Source organism: Galeopterus variegatus, unplaced genomic scaffold, assembly GCF_000696425.1.
Source record: "Galeopterus variegatus unplaced genomic scaffold, G_variegatus-3.0.2 Scaffold3416, whole genome shotgun sequence".
Classification (NCBI taxonomy): Eukaryota; Metazoa; Chordata; class Mammalia; order Dermoptera; family Cynocephalidae; genus Galeopterus; species Galeopterus variegatus.
Window position 1 is genome coordinate 84,931 of NW_007729527.1, and position 6,269 is coordinate 91,199.

Below are 6,269 nucleotides of genomic sequence, written 5' to 3' on the forward strand. Positions count from 1 at the left end.
TATATTTTTAATAGCTGCTTCGAATTCTTTGTCTACTAGATGTAAAGTCTGAGCCCACTCAGAGTTAGCTTTTTTTTTCTGTCTTTTTCATGACCGGTAAGGGAATTGCAACCCTTGGCTTGGTGTTGTCCGCACCACGCTCAGGCAGTGAGTGCACTGGCCATTCCTATATAGGATCCGAACCCACGGCGGGAGTGTTGCTGCACTCCCAGCACCACAGTCTCCCGAGTGTGCCACAGGGCCGGCCCTCAGAGTTAGCTTTTATTGACTGGTTTCCACACTCTCACACCACCACCTCCTTGAGTATGAAAAATATTTTCTATATTGTATGCAATGTGTTGTAGCAATTTTGGATTCTGTTTTGTTCTTCTGAGGGTCTTTGGTTCTAGTAGACAATTAACTCACCTGGACTCAACCTGGAAATCTACCTCACATTCAATGAACAGCCACTGATACTTCTGCAGTTTTGGAGGGAGAGGGGGGTGTCTGGCTCCTAAGTTTCTCCTGTAGGGGAAGACCTAAGTGTTTACCTGCATAGTTTTGAGGACAAACAAAACAATAATCTGGGCAGCAGATATTATGCTCAGACACTTTAAGCCAGTAAGCCTTCCATTCTCCGCTCCTAAGTTGTGTATATATTGAGGGATGTTTTCAAAAGTGTAGTAAATTTACTACTCTCCTGGGCTTTCAATTTTTGCTAGACTTCCTGAGGTTTCTCTGTGACTGCACAATTTAGCAGTCAGCCACACATGTATGGAGAGTTTAATCATTGTGCTCTTCTTTGGTTCTCTCACTTCCAAAACCTCCTCAAATGTTTAGCTGCTCTGTCACTCTCCCCACATCAAATCTTCCATATTCAGCTAGTAAAGTTACAGGTTTTTACCGACCAAGTGGGTGAGATAAAAAATGTCAAAGAAAAATAAAACAAAAAAACCCACTATTTTCTCAAACTCAAAGCTTCTGACACCAAATATGTGAGTGTTTTTCACACACCAACAAATTCTCCAGTTGTTGGTAGACACCAACTAGGTGTCCTACAATTTAACTCAACCCCAACACTAACTGTCTGGAGTTGGCACAGACCTCACAGGTTAAAGGTTGAGTCGTACAAGACTGGCCTCATTTCAGATGTTAACTGTAAGACCAGGCCTCATGAACTTCTGACCAACTGGCTATATACATTCCCTTTGACTGAACCAGTATGCTCACTCCTGAGCTAATCACCATGGCCCAAGGATTCAATGTGCAGATTGGCTTTAACTAATCAGGACCAGTCCCACCCAAACCCCATAATTAGAAATGTCTTGGTCCTGTTAGGAAGGGGGAAGGGCTGAGTGGTGGATGGCAAGGCCTGCTCCTGGGCACAAGAATGGAATGGCCCTGATTTCATTCTTCACTAGCAAATGTATCAGTCTGCTAGGGCTACAATGACAAAGTACGACACACTGGGCAGCTTAAACAACAGAAATTATTTTCTCACAGTTCTGGAGGCTAGAATTCCAAGATCAAGGTGCCATCAGCGTTCATTTCTGGTGAGGCCTCTCTCCTCGGTCTATAGACCAGGACTTCTCTGTCTGTCCTCACATGGCCTTTCCTCTGTGCGTATATTAATAGAGATCTCCGGTGTCTCTCCCCCTTCTTATAGTGACATCAGTCCTATTGGATTAGGGCCCTACCCGTATGGCCTCATTTAACCATGACTACCTCTTTACAGGCCCTATCTTCAAATACAGGCACACTGGGGTTTAGGGCTCCAACATATGAGTTTAGGGGGGACACAGTTCAGTCCATAACACCAGGCAAGGGGCAAAGCTTTGGACCAGCACCTGCTCTCCTCAGCTCTGGCCAAAAGAGCTGCAGAAAGAGCATCCACGAGACTGAACGCCAGCCTAGAGATCTTGCAGTGGACTCCCAGGCCAGTCTGGTAGGGAAAGGAGAGAGCGAGGGCCACAAACCTAGCAGTTCTATTAAATATCCCACTCAGCTAAGGCAGAAGACTTGGGAAAACACACATCTTGTTAGCAATGAAGGGATTACAACGGTGGTTGTCAGCTGTGATGCAGCAGCAGCAGCCACACCTCAAGAACTGTACTTTAAGCTCCAAAGCATCCACATGTCAGGGGAAAAAATGGTCATTGAAAATGAAAAATAAAACCATGTGTAAAAAATAACCCAATAGTTAACCCAGGGAAGAGGACGTGATATATATATATGATTGGATTTACCCTCCTGCAGTGTGTTGACACGGTAGCCCCGTGGACTGCTCGTCATGCCACAGAAACAGGTATCCTAAGCAGCCGCCACTCTCCCTTTCAACATTTTCTTCCCCATTACTCCCTAAGTGCTGAATGCGGGATGTATCCTTCCTGTACCACCCAGAAATTTCCCTACAACTCCTTTTCCATTCCAGCCCTGCAGGATGACAGTTCTCCCTCCTCTACACTTCTCTGTCCTCCTGCCTCACGCAACTTCCAGTCCCCCAGAAGCCTCGAGGGACAGAACTGTCACCCTGAGAGTTGTCCACCGAACAGGAGCCTCTTTGGCTGGACATTTCCAAACCAAGTTGAGTGAATCTTCATAATTTGCAGTAGTTACATTGTATAGTCACTGTGACCACTGAATTAGCAAACACTGAATATATGTATCTCACATAGATCAACATCTTAAACCTAAACACAATCTACCCAAGTAGATTTTATTTTCTTTATTTTACAAGAGAGAAAATGAGGTTCAGAAGATGCCTTGGATTGAATGTCCCCCCCAAAATTTAACCCCCACTATGACAATGTTTAGAGGGTGGGAAATACTATTGTGGTAAGTTGAAAGGTTGGGCCTTGAAGTGCTGATTTGATTGTGAGGACTGTACTCTCATGAATGGATCGATCCATTCTTGGAATGGATGGGCATGGTTCTGAGGGCTTTAAAAGGAGAGCGCATGAAGAGCTCTCTCTCTCTCTCCTCCTGCCTTTCTTGAAATGGGATAACCTGCATCACCACCAAGGAAGACACTCACCAGATGTGTTCCCTAGATTTTGGACTTCCCAGCCTTTGAATGCATGAAGAGCTCTCTCTCTCTCTCCTCCTGCCTTTCTTGAAATGGGATAACCTGCACCACCACCAAGGAAGACACTCACCAGATGTGTTCCCTAGATTTTGGACTTCCCAGCCTTTGAAAGTGCAAGCAATAAATTTCATTTTCTTACAAATTACCCAGTTCTAGGTATTTTCTCATAAGCAAAAGAAACGGACTAATATAGAATTCAATGACTCCCTGGAGGCTGCCTTCCTCACAGATGCCCAACTTAGGGTTCGAACTCTGACCACCTGACCCTGGAGGAGGAGCTTCTCACACTACACTCCCCATTGGGTCCCCGCCCACTGGTCACGGCTGTGGGAGACAGAACAAAAGGCAGAGTGTGTCTTTGCTTAGCCTCACTGGGGATGTGTGCGGATGTCACGGCAGCGGTTTTTTTTTTTTTTTTTTTTTTTCCCTTTTATATTTCTAAGTATGATCTGAAGGTTACAAATACATTTTAGCAGATAGGCAAACATGCAATCTGCAAATAATGAGGACCCACTGTACTTTTCTGCTAATATGTTAATAGCCTGGACAAACATTAGCTTTGTGAGGGATATCTATAGGTACAGCTGCCCCTGTGCCATGCTCGTTCAAAATGAGGACCTGCAGGCCAGATCCAGGTTCTGTCAGGTGGGCCCCTCACTGCTGCAAACTTCCTAAGGACAATGTGTCTGCCTTGCCCATCACTGCCTCCTGAGCACCTGGATGTGAGCACATGCTGCAGCATGGACAAAGTGGACGAATGACCCCTCCTGGCATTAGTTTTTTCACTTGGGTCTTTATGAAGGTTAAACAAAAGATTTGATGAGCATACCCAAATGCACATGCTGGAATGAGATCCAGAACAGACACATTTAAGAAAGAGAGTGGGTCTTTTTCATAATTCATTGGTTTGAGTTTTTTCCCCAAATTATAAAAGTAATTCATACTCAATGTTGAAAACTTAAAAAAGAAAAGTAAAAAGCAAAAAACAACCAGTTTCGGGGCCGGCCCGTGGCTCACTCGGGAGAGTGTGGTGCTGATAACACCAAGGCCACAGGTTCAGATCCCATATAAGGATGGCCGGTTTGTTCACTGGCTGAGCGTGGTGCTGGCAACACCAAGCCAAGGGTTAAGATTCCCTTACCGGTCATCTTTTAAAAATATAAAAATAAAAAAACAACCAGTTTCTGAAACTTTTTACAGACATCTTTTGCTTCTGTGCAGTGAGTTCCCCATCACCTAAAACAATCATGACCCAAATGTAATCAGATGTTCTTCCAATGTTTTTTTGTGCACAGCTTCTGCAGTGGTGACTGAGGTGTTTTCCTTGTAGACCCCTATACCCCATGCATTCCCTGCTTCATGCTTCTACTTCATGGATGACACCCCAAAGCCTAGAGAACAGGAGTCAAACTCTGAGCATTAGAGTTCCAAGATGTGAGGTCTCAAGTCTAAATGTAAAGATGGAAAATACCAATTCAGTTTGAGCCAGTTCTTCCTGTCCCCAGAGGTAAGGTTAGAGGGTATCTGAATGAGGAGTGGAGAGACAAAGAGCTTAGACGTCTTTGGGGTCCCTGAGTGCACCCCACTTCTGAAGCCAGGGCCAGGCAGAGTATGAGATAGTAGGATCCTGAGATCAAAGGACAGACGGGCACCTTCCCTGAGTAGGGTCCAACCAAGTGCCCAACCCCAGAACCTGCACCAGACATGCTTATGAGTGAAGGAGATAGAGGGCTTCCCACTGTAGGAGCAAAAGCAACCCCTTCCTATGGTGTCTGGAAGCTGACCCTGGAACGGCCCTTACTGTCCCTGGGCATCCCAGCAGGCAGGGCACATCCAAGTGCCTCCCTGCGTGGTGGAGAGAGCCCAGAGACGCCCCTGAGGTCACACACAGAGAACGATCATCAGTCAACAGAGCAGCATGAACAGAAACAAGGCTGTGTCCCCAGGTGGCACCAGGAAAGGCTGAGGATGAGCTTCCCAGCATCCCGATGTGGGACACACTGGGAAAGGGGCCATCTCTCAACTGACAGAGATTGTCTTCCTGGCACCGGTGCAATGTGGGCCCAAGAGAGAAATTAAAGTCCAATTATGGAAAAGTAAAGAATACGTAAAACCACTTGGGCTGGGGCTGAGATTTGCCCCCAGTACTCATATCACACACACACCACCTTTTTCCTTTTCGAAGATGGCACTATACTCACACAGCATACTCTGATATTTCTAATTCCTGCTCAGCGACACACTCGTGATAGTCCTGAACCGCCATGGCTAAAATGCTGCTTCCAGATTGTAGGAATCCCCTTGCCTTGTTTTCTTTGCTTGTGTTCTCTGCATGTGTCAACTTCTGGCTCTAGTGCCCTGACTCTGCACTGCAGAGAATCCTTACCTTTGCTTGGGTTCATGTTCAAGGCAAAGTCTCTAGGGCTGTTTTGATCCTATGACTTTTATGCACATCTTTACTCCTGCCCAATGGGGTCTCCAAAATCCTGACAGAGCACCACCCTTTCCCTCAAGAGTCGGTCTGTGTAGACGTCACCAGCATCTACACAGATTGTTCAGTTTCTAGGTGGACATGCACATGTGATGGAAGGACTTGTGGAAATCTTGAGGCAGAACACAGTGCTTGAGGCTGAGAGGCTGGTGGCTTTTGGAAAAGGCAGCACATAGATGAGTTCTGAAGCAAGGGACTGCAAAGGAGGTTAAGGTGGGAAAGGTAAGTCAGATCTTGAAGGCCAGGAGCCTGAATGAAGGATCAGATAGAGGCGCTGAGGCTGATAAGAAGCCCGTTGCGGGTGGAGAGGTCGGGGGTGATAAAATAAGCCCACTGCTTACCCAAGACCTGGCTCTACAATAGGGCTAACCTGAGAAGCAGCGATCGGATATTTAGGAGGAGCTGGACCCTAGTGAGACAGGTGAGTTAGCGCGGCATCACAAACTATTCTTCCAGGACTGCTGGAGGAGGGAGGACCAGGGACGGGACAGTAACTCGAAGGAGCAGCAGGTCTGAAAGAAGGTTGGAGATTTCTAGAACAGGAAGAAAAGAGAGTGTTGGCTGACAAAGGACAGAATCCTATGGAGAGAAACAGAATGAAGATTTAGTCAAGAACCTAAACAGGTCACGAGTCGAAAAGTTAGAAATTATTTGGGGGTTATAAATAACACAAAATTTTTTAAGTAAAAAGGATTTCATCTCTTAAAAGTCCAA